Below are 17361 nucleotides of genomic sequence, written 5' to 3'. Positions count from 1 at the left end.
GAATTACTTTGCCCCACACTAAACTGAAAAAGAAACACAGTTTTCTTTAAATGGTTACACTTCCTTCTCAGTTACATCCAGTTGGCATGGATTTAGGCTTAAAATTGTTAATAGTAACAAAAGTTTGAACAGGAAACATGTCCTGATAATTGGCATTTGGTTAAAAGGGTGTATTTCCATGTTGTTGCAGTTTCCATTTTCTAGGATCACTGCAGAACATCTTGTCTTTCCATTTTCTTGACTGAAGTGGCATTTCCAGGGTGTTATCACACTCATCATTATTCTGGATTTCAGTGTGTGATGTTGTCTCTTTGCTTCTCGGGATGCTGCATGAAGTTCTCCATTCTGGGACATCTTGACCTTTCTCCTTGTGCTGAATGTCAGTCTTTGGTTCCCAGAAATAACATCTGGTTTTGTTCCAAGAGTTCAACTGGTATTACCATTCTTCTCTACACTAGCTGGTAACTGAGCCGTTTTTGTAGGTTCTTCACTGCTGTTTTCTGGATTGTCCGAAGTTACAGACAGGGTGGCATGAACCTTCTGTGAGGAAATGGCCAAATGTACCACTGGCTGAAGGTACCTGAACATTACCAGCTGTCATGGAACTCTGTTCTGCTTCTTGGCCATCTGCTTTGAGACTCCTAATATATATAGCTGGGGACGACAGAGTGCTTGCAATGTCAGTTATATTACCAAACCAGTTGCTTAGAGCTCACGACACTGTAATGTGTTGCTTTCTCTTGCTGCATTGTTGCTTGGTTTGACAGCACTTCAAATGACACCTGGGGAGACTCTGTCTCCCAAGATGAGGAACTCCTGAGGAAATAAACAGATGCACAGAGTTCTCTAGAAATGGTATCTCCTTCCATCAGAAGAGATTCTTTGGCATTGTCTACCTTTGCTAGTCTTTGTCAAGGTTGGTTGAACCTGTAGCATAGCTAGCTGTATTCTGCAAAAGAAAAGACAAGATGGTAACCAAGGTCTGCCTGACACAATTCTTGCTGGTCAAAACCTGAGCTAAGTTACTTTTTCTCTTGAATAGAAATGAAATTAAATAACTAGCCAATTTATCAGGAAAATGTCATGAACCACCTAGTGGCTTGTGCTATGCAGTCCTTCTTGTATGAACACTCTACCTCATACTCACACACCCCTCAAAATATCCCAACACATCCATCTCCCCCTGTCCTTTTATGCTGAATTTGCACCCTATCAGCACAATATCAAATATATTCCATTCCTTTATCCTGCTATTTTTACATTCACTTCCCTCTCCTATCCCCTTCTTCCCACTCCCACCTTGTTACAAACAATAACCATTTATCTCTCTTTCTAATTTCCTTCGAGCCTCCTCCCCCACTGGCCTTTTTCCCTCCTCCCCCACTGGCCTTTTTCCCTCCTTCTGCTCTGCTTTGAACTTCTCCATCTCTCAACCACTTTACTTTTCTTCACCTTCTTCTCCACTCCTCTCTGTGAACATGCACACACACACACACATACACACAGAATCTCCAGTTCCTAGTGTTAATGACTGCCAGAACTGCACAGGGATGACTGCCCCAGGTTTTCCTCTTCCTTTGCCCTTTTTACCTCTCTTCTTTCCATTCTGCCACCCCCTTCCCTTCCCTTCCCTTCCCTTCCCTTCCCTTCCCTTCCCTTCCCTTCCCTTCCCTTCGATTTTGCATGCTACAGCCTTGCTCTCTAACCTATTCTTGTGCCCATTCATATTTAGGGACTGTTCATGCAAAGTGTTCTTGTTGCTAATGCTAGACCAACCAAGAGATTGTGGCATGGGTGGCAAGCAGAAAAAGTCACTGGAGCCCCACTGTCCCCAATACTCACATAAATCTATCAACCTCTTCAGATATGACATTTCAAAATGTCCTCCATCATTCCATATTGGTAAAGATACCCCCAGCCTCATCAGAAAGTAATCCATTCCCAATAAGCAAAGAAATGCCAGATCTCCTTCTTTCAAATCACTATCTTCCTGCCCAGTTGAAGTGTTTCTTGAGTCATGCATTGAGACATGATAAGACAGTTCAGTGGTTGTAATGGCAGCCTGAACATCCTGAGCTACCCTGGACAAGGCAGTGCACCATATGGATGTTAAATTCCCCTAGTAAGACCATTTAAGTCTAAGATCACAGCTGTCAACTCAGAAAGTAAGACTTCTGGGTAGCAGAGTGGCTGATATACTAGTAGCATCCTGAGTCAGGCCTAAGTGCCCAATTTTAAGTGCAAAGGCCCAGTCGGTATTCATCCAGAATGGAGACGTGAAAGAGTGATGGATCACCTGCAGAGAGTAGCAATTTGCCCTTCCCAGCTTTACAGCCTCTGTTGATGCAACATTACACACCTAAGCATTTATTAGTTGCCCCATGCAGTTCTTGGGTATGAAAGCTACATGATCGCTATGCAGGGTTGCAAGACAGCAGCCCTAGCAATTTATAACCATGCATGTGACCATTAGGAAGCTGATCTTTTGTAATGACCTGTTCAATGATGCTTTTACCACTCCCCAAATTTCTGACTATTTCTCAGCATGTTCCATAATATATATACTATTATGGAAGAGATAACTGAAGTTAGGAGATCACAGGAAGAAGCTTAGAGCAGACTGAAATCAGTGGAGCTTAACTCAGTTCTGATGTCTAACTTAATTGCCCATTGAAAACACTGTGTGCAGCCTCGAAAGTATGGCCTCCTACTTCATAGCTCTCCCACTGTGTTCATGTCCTCTCTGACTAGAAAGTACAGGCCTTCAAATCTAGCAGAGCTTCACATCTGAAAAATCCTGAACAGCAATTTGAAGTAACAGAAGTGTCGTGAGCAATCATTTAATAGAAGGGGATTTGACACAATGCAACAGCAGTTATGATTGCCAGCTGGCCACTATTTTTATGGCCTGATCAGGAAAACCACTGTCCAGCAGATAACCAGGATCAAGATCTGAAAAGGCAGTAAAAATAAGAGCCAGCCTGAGCAAAACTGGGGACTGTTCTCATTTTCTAGTTGCAGACTAGGCACTTTCCATCTTTTAAGCCAGTAGAGTCAAGAACAACCTGACTCTGGTCCTCCTTCTCCACTCCCAAGCCAGTCTACAAGAGGAAGGATAGTTCTTTTCAGTTATTCAACATATGCATTTAATTAACATGGTGGGCATGAGGCAGCAACCCCAAGTAACTTACATGGGTAAATTTCTTTGAATGAAAGATTAGGACCACCACACAAAGTAGTAAGAACTGAGCTTAATGATGCAACCCCCCCACCCCCAATTTCCATGCATTGAAATACTTTTTTCTCACCTGAGTGGGGCCTTCAAAGCAAAAGATGGCCATTCTGGAAACAGAAGTCACATGCCTGGGGAGGTCACTCTATTCCTTGTGTTCATTATACTCTTTTCTGTATTAAGCTCAGTAACAAACTGAAGCATGAACTAGTCCAGTGCTCAGCAGCTTGTCCACAGCCAAGACTGATGGTTAGACCCCAACATTCATTATGGGAAGCTGAGTTCAATGCTTCTCACTTTTTCTGCTGCTTTCCTCCTCATGCATCCTAGCTGGACTTTCACAGAAAATGCTTCAGAGTAGCCATTTCAGGTTGGTTTTTTCACACACACACTTTGGGCATAAATGTATTTAGTTCTCCCTTCCTGACAACTGGCCAAGTGACAGTTGTTGTAATCAAAATGACAGCAGTCTCACCAGTCCTTCTGAATGGGGTTAGGAGGCTGATACAGAACAAGCAGAGACAGAATGTAGACTGATTAGTTGAGCCAGTTTGCTAGCTTTTAAGATCAAATGCTGGTTAATTGTCGGTGTACCATCTTACTAGTCACTGGCTGGTAAGAAACCAATGAAACATGATTCAGGATGAATGGAGATCTGTAGCATTGACAGTCTATCTTTTTCATTTTTAAGGGCAATCTGAAGTCTAGCTATATTGTATATATTTGCTATTATACTCTATATTGTATGTATGTCACATGACTTATTTTACTTGTAATAATATTAAAGGTATTAAACCTCAGGTACACTAGAACTTTATTTGCACCCAGTCCAGGGATAAAGAGATGAGATGAACTGCAGTTTCTTGATTTTCATTGGAATTAACTTCATAACACAAAGACAAACAGGATCTGCAACACCCTGACTTGCTCAGAATCTATTAAACTGGTCAGATGTAATAACCATAGAGGGAATATCTCTGTCTACTTATCTCAAAATTATTGCTGTCCTTCATAAAGGTTATAGAAGTTCGTATCAAATCGTCTGCCTATTGTCTCTCAGCTGGATGAATTCCATTAGCTTGGCCATTTTTGCCATTTACCATGTTTTCTTCAGCCACTCCTGTGGTCTAAACTTCATTCCATCACCTCACTGTCCCTCTCTTGACTGCTGTTAATAGATTCCATACTTTTCCTTTGTTTTATCTTTCATATCCATATAAGCCAATAAAGTATAACTAAAGCAATAAAGGAAATTTATAGAATTTATGCTACATAATCTCCCTCTAGAAGTTCTCTAACTCCAGACAAGTCCACTCTTAATGGGTAAAATTTGCACCAACATATATTTTGTGTCTTACTGAAGCTGTAGATATTATTTAATTAATAAGGTGCCAATACTATTGGTATAAAATTCTGTAAACATTTTAACTTTTATTAACACAGTGACCAAGTAGTATATTGATATTTGACCCAATTTCTGTTGAAACTGAAATCAAATGAAAAGGAAATTCAACCATGAACATTTTTGGCCCACCTGGACCACCTTAACTTCCATTAATTCTTTTTTTTTAACTTACATTAATAATTAAAGATTCATAATTTAATCTATAAAAATAATTTGCACCTGCACATAAGCAAATCTCCAAATATTTTTGGACTCAACAAAACCTGCTGAGACTGAAACTTTAGGAACTGTCATGGTTAACATTGTTATAGCTGCTTAGAAGCTAATTTTAAACCCTGACCTTCATTCCTTCAAACAGTACAAGGTTGATTCCCTTTCCTGGCCAGACCAAGGCAGTTTAAATGGTTATTTGACAAGTAGTCCTGTGAAAGTAATGCATAAGGCACTTCTCAACTTTCTTCTCTGCCAGAGATTGGTGAAAGAATGTACTTGCATTGCAACACAGAATCATAGAATAGTAGACTTGGAAATCTTGGAGTATAACCCTCTGCTCAATGCAGGACTCCATGCTGAAGCATCTCTGACAGTCCAGCTGCCTCTAGTATGGGACAGTCCATGTCCTCCCTGGGCAATTGGTTCCATCACTGTATGACTTTAATAGTCAGGAAGTTTACCATGCTTCCATGAAGCTGTTGGCTGGCATGCGCCCCTGCATTTTGGAACATTTACACTTCCAAATAATACATTTTCCACACATGCAAACAAAAACAAAAAAACCCACTTTGATTCATTTGTATAACATTTATGTATATATTTATATAAAACATTTATATATTTTTCCAGTAAGCCATACAAATGTAGAACTCATCTATGTACCTTGCTAAATCAGCAGTAAAGCCATTTTGTTCTGAAGCAGTTAGGTGTCAGATCAGCATCTGATGGGCTAGTCTTGGATACAAATTTGAAGAGCACTCTAGAAGTTAGTATATCTAGTATTACACAGGAGTGACAGTCGATTGGGATGCATATTCCTTTCTACACTGGAAGATGGGCATCCCCATTTCTACATTTCCATGTGACTGCAGATAGCATTGCATGCTACACATTTGGATGCAGACATTTAAACTGTATGTTTACTTCTTGCTTCTGTAAGGGAGGGTTGCTAAGTGAACATCTCAGCCCTGTATGGTACATCCCTGGCTCAGGACTAGACTATTCCAAGTCTCCAAGTTTGAGATTCAGCTAAAGATTAAATTTGATTTGAAATCAGTATTGATATTTAAATATCTGTACCATGACATTTTCCCATTAAGCACATACCACAAACTAATACTTTAGCACATCTTACATGCCATTTTATTCCAAAATGAAATGAACAACACTTATGCAAAACCATTTTTTCCTATGGCATTGGATCCCAAACACCCTTTGAAAAGGGAATGTCTATCAGTCCAGGCACTAATGCATTCTAGTAACACAGGCAGTTGAAAAGTACCATGGTTCTTGATTCAGAAAACAAGGTAGTTTATATGTGTGTGTATAATTTTCTGCTTCATCTCTGCAGCTAATCAAGCAAATTGGTCATGTCTGTTTTCCAGAAAAAAAATTAAGCACAAGTTAGGTTAATTGCATGGGCTCATTTGCATTGGAGAATGTTCTCATGCCAAAAAGCAGAGAAGGGAAACTTGTGATGCTGCAGATATTTTTTAAAAATATTGTCAGTGGATCAGAAATGCTTTTTTGTTCTTTCCTCAAAGGCAGATGTTGCATGCCAGGAGTGGGACACTCGTGGGCATCCAGATATCGATGGTCCCTCACCACTGATTATGCTGGCTACAGCTGAAAGAAGCCATAGGTCAAAACATCTGGAGGGCTACAAGTTCCCACCTCTGCCCTAGACAGATGCAGTTTAGCAAGTTTATTTTATTTGAATGCATACCATAAGAGTTTGACATGAAAAATGAGGAAAAAGATATGATTTACTAATATGATTTAGATGCCATACGACACAGAATTCTTATTTAAATACTTGTAAAAATTTAGAGATAATATCATGTATTAATCTTATGTTGTTTAAATTTAAGTGGAGGGAACACCGAAAACTGAAGAACTCCAGGATTAGCTGGCTATCAGTCCCAATTTCTTCAGAGCTGGCCTCTTTTCCACTAAGGTTGCTTGGCATCTTCATTTTTGCTTTCACTCCTTATTACTTCCTTTACATTCTGAAGGTATTTCAGAGACATACATATATGCGAGAGATAACCTCTTGAAAAAAATTACCACTCTGAAATGATTAGCCTGGCTTATCATTATATTGGATTTGTAGTTGGTGTACATTCATCTTTGCTAATGAATGTACAATAGGGGAAAATAAAACATAGGAAAAAAGTTACACTCCACAACACTGAATTCTGGATGCCACAACTACAGTAGACCTATTGATTTCAGTGGGTGTTTAAGGCCTCCACTTGTGGCTGAGATAGCAACTCTGGGTCCCAAATCCTATTTTTCCCCTCTGAAATAAGTTCTATCAATTTTGAGGAAGTTTATTTAGGTGATAAAACTGAGGTGTGAACTCCTCGTCCAAGCTGTGAGACTTTTTAGGAGTTTTAGCATGATGGAGGTCTCACTGATGGAGTTCTCACTGGAGACTTATGATGCAACTGCAAATAAGAGCTTTATGTATGCTAATACAGAGTTGAGTTTAAGATGAGGTTTCACTGCATTCACACTTCAACTTATTTCTGTTCATATTTTTGCAGAGACCCAGGACTTCCTGCAAAGAGCAAAGTGTGCATTCTGCCACTTTTCAGTGCAAACCATTTAAAGTAACATAGCCTGACCTTTTGTCCTTGCTCTGGTGGGACAAAAGAATGCTCCCTCTCCTGTTCAGGAGACTCTCAGGATATGACTGGGCATGGTCCGGTTGAACTAGATTCCGTAAGGGGGTATGAGGAGATGATTCCTTCTAAAGTCCTAGGTGCTTATTTCAGGGATCCCTGAAAGGTGATCTAAATATCTGTCCAAATGAGGCCTTCATATTGGAACTGTTATGCTCTGCTCACTCATATTTATGGTGATCAGTGTAGGGAAGCACATGACACGTCATTCTGTGTCTTCCCAGTGTTGCTTCCTGGTCTTTTTTCTCACCAAAGAAAATCTGTTAAGAAGAGGAAGTACAGAATAGCAGCACAATCCCCCAGAGCGTGGACAGAAAAATGTACAATTTAGGCACTGCAGGAGGAGAAGGCTCCACGGTGGATGATGTCTTGGGCATATGTTTCCCTGCTCTGCTGCTTGCTGCACATTTCCAACTGAAGGGCCATTCCATGTCCTCTAACACATGCGGTTTACCCTGAAGAACATCACCTTCCATCTGCAAATAATTTTATTGCTTATGCTTTTGCTTTAATGCATATAAACCAGCCCTCTAGTGGGACAAGTGGGGGCACTCTCCCTTCACCTACAGCTGTGCTTCTCACCCTGGATCTTTTGTGTGTGTGTGTGTGTGTGTGTGTGTGTGTGTTCTATTTTTTCAATTGCAGCATGACAGACAATGACACTATCCATTTAAAGAATGATAACTTCTTTTAAGAACAGGGGCCATTAAGAACAGTATAGTGAGTGAAAGTGGCCACCACTTTCGACATGCATCCCAGGGTCAGCTTGACTGGGATTCTGGAGGAGGAGGAGGAGCAGCAGCAGAGATAGGAGTTTTGGGAGCCCAGGGAGAGCCACAAGTCTTTGAAGTTCCCTCAAGGTTGCTGCCCACAGGGCCCAGGCCAACCAGCAGAACAGGAATGGTTTGAAAAGGAGAGGAGGGGTTGAAGAAGGGTGGGAGGGAGAGCCTTGCCCAGCCCCCCCCCCCATGACAAGGTGTCAGGAAAGACAAGCTGCCTACTTAGAGGGCTTGTGTAGGTCCTTCTGGCTGGCTGGTCCTTCACCAGGTGGAGCTTCCAGAATTACTGAAAGGACAGGATCTTGGGAAGAAGTACCCAACTTTGGTTCGTCTTTCATGGCATGAGCAGAGGCTAAGCTTTCGAACTCACTAGAGGGCTTTTAGGGTCACTTTACCTTGCAGCTGCGAAGTGCCAGGAAAGATCCACTTTGCAAAGAGGCTGCCTGGTGTTTTGGACCTCAAGGGCAAGAATGGGCGGGTCAAACTCATGCCAAACAGAACCCTCTGAAAAAATTAGTGAATGCACAGCAAGCGTCTCTCCTGAAGGACCCCCAAAATCTACTCATTTGAGACTTCCTCTGGCTGAGGACAGATTTTTCAAGATTATGAGCACTGTATAATTACAGAAGTGATCCTCCCCCAAAAATGCCCACACAACCCTTGAAGTGGCAAATACAAGAACTCTGCATTATGAGCTAGAGTTAGACTCCACCCCCTTTGCTTTTCACTTTCACGTGTGTTCACTACTCAGAGAGCAATTAGAAAGCATGTTCCTTTGCCTGCAATAAGAAACAAGAGTTTGATTATTCTTCTGGCATTATGATGAGTAAAGCAAGATTGGGCGCTTCATGCAAAAGGATGAAAGATGCTGATAACATAAAGTCATCTTTAAAAAATTATCTAGCCTTTATTCATTTAATCACTGATTATATACTTCTTTTTCTTGAGTACTTGATGGCAAATGATCAAAGCAGGCACAGGGGGCTAAAAACTTCACAGTTAACTCAGTATGAGTTTTTTTCTGGGTTTCTTGGCAAAAAAAGGTCAACCCAGTATCCAATTTAAAAAAATTCAACTGCTTTCTACTATTAGCTTCCATTCACTTAGTCTCTTATATAACGAACAGTAAAAATGCTTTCCCCTACTCATCCGGTAAGAATAAACATCTAAAGGTCAGGAGCTAGGCTAGAAGAAGCATCCCTCAAGGGGGAGAGGTATTAATGCACCTTAACATGTTTATTTTCTCTCTGCCCTTTCCTAAGCATGTAGTGTGGACAACTACATGTTGAGCATGGAATAAAAAATGGTTCCAGCATCAAAATTAAGCTCAGGAACTGTATGTCATTATCTAAGTAATTCATTCCATGAAGAATGAGAACATGGAGGCAGGCACCAGAGGATTCCGTGGTTATAAGCAGAGTCAAGTTTTTGAGCCTGGTATAGGCTTGGGAAGTAACTCAACAGAATATGTCCTCTAGTATTTGCAGACTTCCTCCTGAGTTTGATCAACTCTTAGAAAGTGAGCAAAGCTGAGAGGAAGTCCACAAATACTCAAGGAATTCAGGTTGTGCAACCAGCAAACTTCTTCTGCATCATGTACAGCTGTATAAACAAAGGCTGTTTTTTGTGCACAAACAATGGCATGTGTCAGGAAATCTTGGAATTGCAGGACTGGAAGAATGTATGTTTGGATTTACATGGAAGATGCTACACTCAGTCTCAGCAGGTTATTGGCAGAACACCCAGGCCCTATCTGACAGAGGAAAAAACAACAATGCTGTTGAGTAGCCAGTATACTGAACTGACTATGAGCTTTCCAGAGCATGTACAGAGTTTTTATAAGTTGTTGGTAATGTACACAGTTTCAGGGTGAGAATAATTGAGAAATCATTATAGACATCAGGGAAAACATCATGACACATGGAAGGCTTGAGTAGCAGATAACAAATAAAACAATCAGGAGTTACAGAATTTTAACAGGTTTCAATGGTTTGGTCTTTTCAATCAAAATTTCTTAAGACAAAGCATGAGCTGGCTAGGTATTTTTTCATTGCAAAGGAAGCACAGCTGCCCCAATTAGCTTGCAACATTGTTTCAATTATGTTTTGGCCATGCAATCAGGAGCTAAGAATGGATGGATCATTTGCATTGGGGCTGATTTTCCTCTTCCTGGAGAAGGAACTAGAAAGGAAAAACCCTGCAGATGGAGGGGGAAAGAGAACAGGTGAAGTTTTCCATATTTTAATGTATAAAACTTGTAATTTTTATTAGGGCAACTCCAACACATGGAAGAGAGATGTTGCTTATGTGGTGCTTGAAGCTTGATTCCTGACAAGCACTGGCCATTTGTGCCAAGAACTCAGATTCAAGCCCAAGACAAAGTGGACTAGAGTTCGTGGAGGCAAGCCCAGGGAATGTGGTGGATTCCCACCCACAAAATGGATTCTTTACACATCCCTAGCTTGGTCATTCTGAGAATCTCTCTAAAAAAAGGGAGAGAGAGAGAATGCAAGAGATTAATTTATACCCAAAGAATAACAAGGGCTATAATTTTTAATAATAATGGTTCCATAAGTCTGAATGGTCCATTATTCTCCATTAACTTTCCATTATATATGTTGATATTTCCAACCAAATATGTCAAAACAAGATGTCTTTAACATGTTCAAGGACTGGTAGAAGCACTTGAAAAATTAAGAGGATTTCACAAATTTCTTCATGGTCCTCATTTCAGCAATATCTAATTGGCAGAAAAAGGAAAGGTGGTTCTCAGCTACAATTTCTATGCCCATTTTAGTGGATACTACAGCTCTTAGAGGCAAAAGATATTTTTAAAATCAGTTGTTGATGTTCCTCAGTTTTCAGTCATCAATCAACTAGCTATGTGAGAAGCATATTACACTGAAAAGAAGAAAAGCACAGCTTATTTAGAAACTTATTTGAGTATGCAATAAAAATGAAAAACTGTCAGAAACTGGTAAATGCATCCCAGAAAATGCAAGTTATCAATCCCCAGAAATGCCAAATGAAATCATAGATCTCATGGCAAAGGGTGTTTGCTTCTAAAAGGCATAGTATTAAACATTAACACTTCATATTTCCCATGATATACGCTCCTGAGAGAGTCTAGTAGAGACAAAAACAATTGTGAAAACATTCCTTTCAGAATCTAGTACAAGGAAAATAGCAAGGGTTATGAATCTCTGCTATGCTTAGTAACCACCACTGATTCTGATGTGGCATCCTTGACAGAGCTGACACTGAGAGTGTTTGAAAGAAACAATCTGGATCCATCCAAGTTGTTAAGCCATTATTATGATGAAACAAGTAGTAAGAGTGCCAGAAAACATGGAGTGGAAGCCCTATTTCAGTAGCAGCTTCAAAGAAAAAACCCATATGTCCATTGCAGTAATCACCATACCCTATGGTTGTTGTAAAATCAGTGGACAGTATAAAATCTGTTAAATAATGTATCACCAATATATTTCGCTTCGTATGATTTGTAAGCATAGAAAAGTTGCAAGTTTGTGTGGAGGTCAAACCTTTAGAACATCATATTTGCAAATTGGCCAAATATTTATGACAATTACAAAAAAGTCATGACTGTTTTTTGAAAAAGGAGAAACTTTAATGGAGATGATGTTGCACAAAATACTCACTGTAGTGAAGAAACTCATATTACACTTTTGTTCAGTGTTCATGAAGGAAGTTCTTAAAATTTTGGAACTTGTACAGAAGCCCAAGAAACAGCACTGAAGGACTCTGTAACAATTATCAATTTGGATGTAAAAAATATAAACACTTTCAAAAAAGTCATACTTTCCATGAAATCTTCAAGACAACAAAAAGAAAACAAAATTGAAAGTGAAACAAAAAACAAATATAAAAAGAAAAACAAAATTAAAATACAGGAGCTCAAATCTGAAGACCCAAAAGACAAATGTAACACTAAAAGATAATGTTTTAACAGAAAAAAGTGAGAGAGATAGAGAGAGAATGAGAGAGAAAGAGGGAGAGAGGAAGTGAACAAATGGAAAGAAGTTATTTTGAAATAATTAATGTTGATCTTATTGAAGTGAACCAGAGATTTTCTGAAATGAAGAAATACTTTGGATGGGGTGTCTTTTGAACAAATAAATCTACTTAGCTCACTAGGAATCGCAGTCCGGACAAAGAAGAGTTTTTCCATGGCCAAAAATATCTTAGGAAAACAGAGCAAGCCAAATATGTTCCAAGAAATTTACCACCAAAGAGTGGCCATTGCAGATATGAATCAACTTCTGCTGCTGCAGACTTTTGCCTACAGCCATCTGTGAGTCAACATTTTTGATTCTAACTCAGATCAGTTAGCCACAGAGACTTTGGATGACTCACAAGCATTTAGCTGTGAAACAGCTAACTTAAATTTTGATAAATGTTTACCTTACTATAATTCTGGAGGTGCAGGGGGGCAAGGGAGCCCCATGACTCCTCTAAAGTGCAATTTTATATGCCGTGAAACTTTTTCTTTCCCAATGTGCATTGTGAACCTACAGAAATCTTCCTTGCATGTTTATCAAGCCTCGTTATAAGTATATGAAAAGAAGCCTATTATGCAGTAAATATTTTACAAGCTGAAGGACCCAGTCTCAAGATTCAACAATAAAGTTTGCATATTTTTCTCAGCACCTTTTCCCCCAAATGATTTACTGAGGTTGTATCATAATGCATTCCCACTTTTTTCTAAACCTTACTCTGATTTTGTTTTTGTATTGGTGTTGCCTTGACACAAGATTTAAATGGATTTTTTAAGAAAACCTGCTCTGCATTAATTTTAACTTTTCAGTTATATCATAAAATGTTTTCTTTGTTTCATACCTTTTGCTATCCTCCTGCCACCACATCACCACATCTCCTTTTTTCCCTTTGCAAAAATGCCAGCTATCAAATTCCTGGTGTGAATATGAGATCTTCTAGCAACTTGACTTTTTCATAATCCATTTTGTAAGTGAACACACTTGCTGAATGGAGGAGGAGTGAAGAGAAGGCCACTTCCTGTCCTTTCTCTGGCCTGGTCCTCATGGGTTTTCCACTAGTGACCTGTGGGAGGGAGGGGATAAGGTGATGCTAGGTGCGTCCATGTCTCACCTGGATTCATGGCTGCCCCACCTAAGAAGGGAGGCAGGCTACATGTCTAATATGAATGTATTTGATGTAAAGTCACTTTACATTTGCTTTCTGGCAATGGCATTAGCTGCCTCTTAATGAATTGTTGCCTGATCTTGTTAACTGCCAGAATGAGCTGTCTTTAACATCCAGATGTAACAAATTAATTATTGAACTAAAGGATGCATTGGTGCCCTTTGAAGTAGCAAGAAAGCGTTGCTCTTTGATTGTTATTCCAATGAAATAGAATTGGACTGAGTCATGCACTTAGTGCTCTGCTGGAGGCGGGGTCATGGCTTTTGAGCAACATGGAGGCAATCCTATGCCTGATTAGATAGGAAAAGCTCCAGTGAAAGGTTCTTCAAATGCTGCCTGGCTTTGCTGAGGTTAGGAAGCAGTGGGATTTTATTTATTTATTTATTTATTTATTTATTTATTTATTTCCCACTTTTTCCCAATGAACTCAAAGCAGCTTATATAATTCTCCTCCTGCTGCTCAAGCTTATCCCTACAAGAACCCTCTGCAGTACATTGTACTGAAAGTCTGTGACTGGGCCAAAGTCGCCCAGTTGGTCCCATGGCTAAGTGGGGACTAGAACCCAAACTGCCTGAGTCCCAATCCTGTGCTCTTAACCACTACATTACCCTTCTCCTGGCTCTCTCTTCATCTGAGCTTCAAAGGAGAAGACTGCCTCTCTGAAAAGCATTCCAATGATCCCAGGTCAGCCAGAGATCCTGGGGAAGGAAGAGGTGAGAAACAGCTCAGAGATTCTCCCCAGCTCTGAGAGTGTCCCTCATTGCAGTTTGAGCTTCCAGTACACAAAGCAGAAAAAAGGAGATAGTGACACATATTAATTCTCTTCAGTCCCCCTTACACATACAAAACCGTTTTGGGGGAGGAGGGAACTCCAGGTATTCATTTCTCCAACATTGCCTCAGCTATATGAAATAGCATGTTCCATGGATTCTTGAACGTGTAGAATGTTCCTACTAGCTCCCCAACTGGAGCTCCCAAAAAGCTGCTGTCCCTCATCCCCCAGAAGCAAGGGCTCTATGATAAGGAGGAGAAGTACAACACTATATGGGGTTCAGGAAAGATTCCAGCAGGGCTGGAGTGGTGCTTTTCAAATATTTACTTCCATCCTAAGGCTGACAAATTACACCTTCATATTATGGTGCAGTCTCGCAGGCTGAACTTCTGTTCACAGTTAATGGGAAATCAGCTGCTATGAATTCAACATTCATAGGCCCCTACTATAAATGATTAAGGCTTCCTTTGCCCTTGGTTGTAAGTCCCCTCAAAATGTGGAGAACCAAAAGTTTATAGTTTGGAAAGCAACTCCAACAATTTCTAGTTCCAATTTGAAAATAATTTAAAATATTTTAAAGCTACTTTTAAGGTTCTGCCTCCTTAAGTAAAAATATGGGTAACTGAAAAGGGAGGGAGGGAGGATACAGTATGAAACAGAGCCAAAGGGACAAGGTCCAAAGGAATTAAGTTCCCAAGATTTGGGGCCACTCCTGAGAAGACATTCTTACTTTTGAATCCATTGATAGGTTGGTTTTGAAGTAGTTTTAGGGACACAAATAACCAAGCAAAAAGTACTGTCCATTTGAATGGTCTAGGATCTGACACCTTGATTTCTGAGGCTCAGAATAAGGCTATAAAGCTACTTTATCTTTGTGGTTAAACATGATTATAGAAAATGTAATTTTATGAGAGTGAGTCAGGAAAGATACCCATCTTCCACGTTCTGTCCTACATTTACAGTGTCCCCATCCACCTAGAGAAATCAGGAGTATTGCAGTATGCTGCTTCTAACCATCAAGCAGCTGAAAGTTGCCAAAATGCCACCAGTCATCCTAACAGCCTATTCAGGCAGCTCAGGGCTGGCCAAACAAAGCTCTGATCTGTACACTGAGCAAGGGAGGCCACAGGCTTCAGATACATTTGGAGTCATTAAGTGGAAACCGTGAGCAAATTTGGCTAGCTCTAGATCTGGCTCCCTCTTCGCTCTTTCTGTTCCCTTTGTTCCCCCTCTCCTGCCGCTGCCCAGCTCTGCAGCAAAGGAGTTCCAATAAAGCCTTTTCTAAAATCTGCTGTGAGTTCAATGCAATCTTTGTTTTCTCTGCCCACCATTTGCTTATTTTCCAGTTTGTGAAAGCCAACTGCACACTGCTTAGCTTCTGGAGTAAATGACCATATAGACAAGAAAGGTTATCTTGGAAATGAACCCTAAGTTCTGGCTCAGTAGATCACATTACATTGTTGTTCCTCAGTAATGCAAGGCCAAGAAGTAGTGACTGCTCTGTCATGTCAATGAGTAGATGGCCAGCTAGAGAAGTTAGGAAGCCAGGTGGTAGAAGATGGGCACTTTTGGTTGGAACCATTAGTGATCCAAGATGTTTAACTTGAGACTTCTGGGGATATGGATATTTCTTGATTATGCAGACTTAGTGATGTACTTACACTGCTTTGATTATTAAGCAAGCAACATTTTTGATGAGCCTCATTGCTTGCTGAAAGCATTAATGTCCATGCAGCGTTCCTCTATAATATTCAGCTCATGTTTTCTGCCTTTTTTAAGACTGAGCTTTAGCATCAGATTGCCTTATCTCTTAAGTCTTCTTTACTGCCCAGATCATTCTTCTACTTTCTTCTCTTGGGGAGGGAACATACTGTACATGTGTGAAACAGCATGTTTCCCAGGGTCAGTCCTCAACATCTCCAGATGAGGCTGGGAAAGACACCTGTGATACCCCAGAGAGCATTGGTAGCTGGAACAATGATCAGACTCAAAATAAGACAGCTTCCTATGGTTTGTGAATGGCTGCCATTCATGGGGAGAAGGAGTGCACTGCATGTGGAGACAATGTTGTTGTGAAGGCCAGTTAGCCACATTGTGTGGCCTACTTTACACAAAAAAAAGCACAGCAAAGTGGACAGAAGTACAATTCACCATCTCACAGGGTCCTTGCAATGTTACCACCTCTATACACAACACCTATTCTGATGATGAACATTTTGCTCAGTTAATCTTTAGAAGATTTACTGCTACATGGTTTATTCCCTTGGCAGAAGTTTCAACGCAAAGCACAACTCTTTCACATTATTTCTGATTCTTTTCTGTCTTGACCAAAATCAGGAAGTGCTGCTGTGGCTGAGGATGCAAAGATCAGACCAGTATTTCTTTCTCTTGCTCTTGCTGAACTTCTTTCCTATGCTCAGCCCTGGCCAGGAAGCAAGCCAAGCTGCAACCAAGTCCATGAATGAACATCACTAGTGCTGTCACACTTTGGGAAAGAAGCCTCAAAGGAAGTTTTCACCAATATACAAATATCTGAACCTCTTTATATTTTCAATTCTAGTTTAATATACTTAGCTAAGTGGACATTACATGATTTAAAACATCAAGGTGGCATTAAAATCTTCCAGTTTCATGGATGCTGTGCCCAGAAATCAATGGTTGCCTTTGAATATTCCACTATTTTATATACTTAACTCCTTCAGTGTATGGATAGTCCACATTCAATGGGCAGATGACTCTTTGATTTTAGTGCTCTTCAAAATTCAAAAGCTGTTTTGCATAGCTGCTCTGTTTCAAATTTGTCTCTGATTACATTATAACTGAAGGGGAAAACATCAAAATGTCCTTCTGCAGATGAAAATGTGTTTTAGTTTATTCTTGATAAAGCTGTTTATTATGCCAAATAGCCTTTAAACCTCTACCTACCCACCCCCAGCCCCAACACACAGATACACACACAAATGTGCATACTGCATCCATCTTAATGTGGGGGAGCTTGCCAAATTGTTTTTGTTATTACTAATACCACAGTATTTCAAGCTCTTTGCATATACATTTGTAAATATATACATATATAAATATGTATATGTAA

The sequence above is a fragment of the Varanus komodoensis genome, unplaced genomic scaffold, assembly GCF_004798865.1.
Source record: "Varanus komodoensis strain SLA01 unplaced genomic scaffold, ASM479886v1 scaffold13_3, whole genome shotgun sequence".
In the NCBI taxonomy this organism is placed as follows: Eukaryota; Metazoa; Chordata; class Lepidosauria; order Squamata; family Varanidae; genus Varanus; species Varanus komodoensis.
This window is presented reverse-complemented; position numbering follows the sequence as displayed.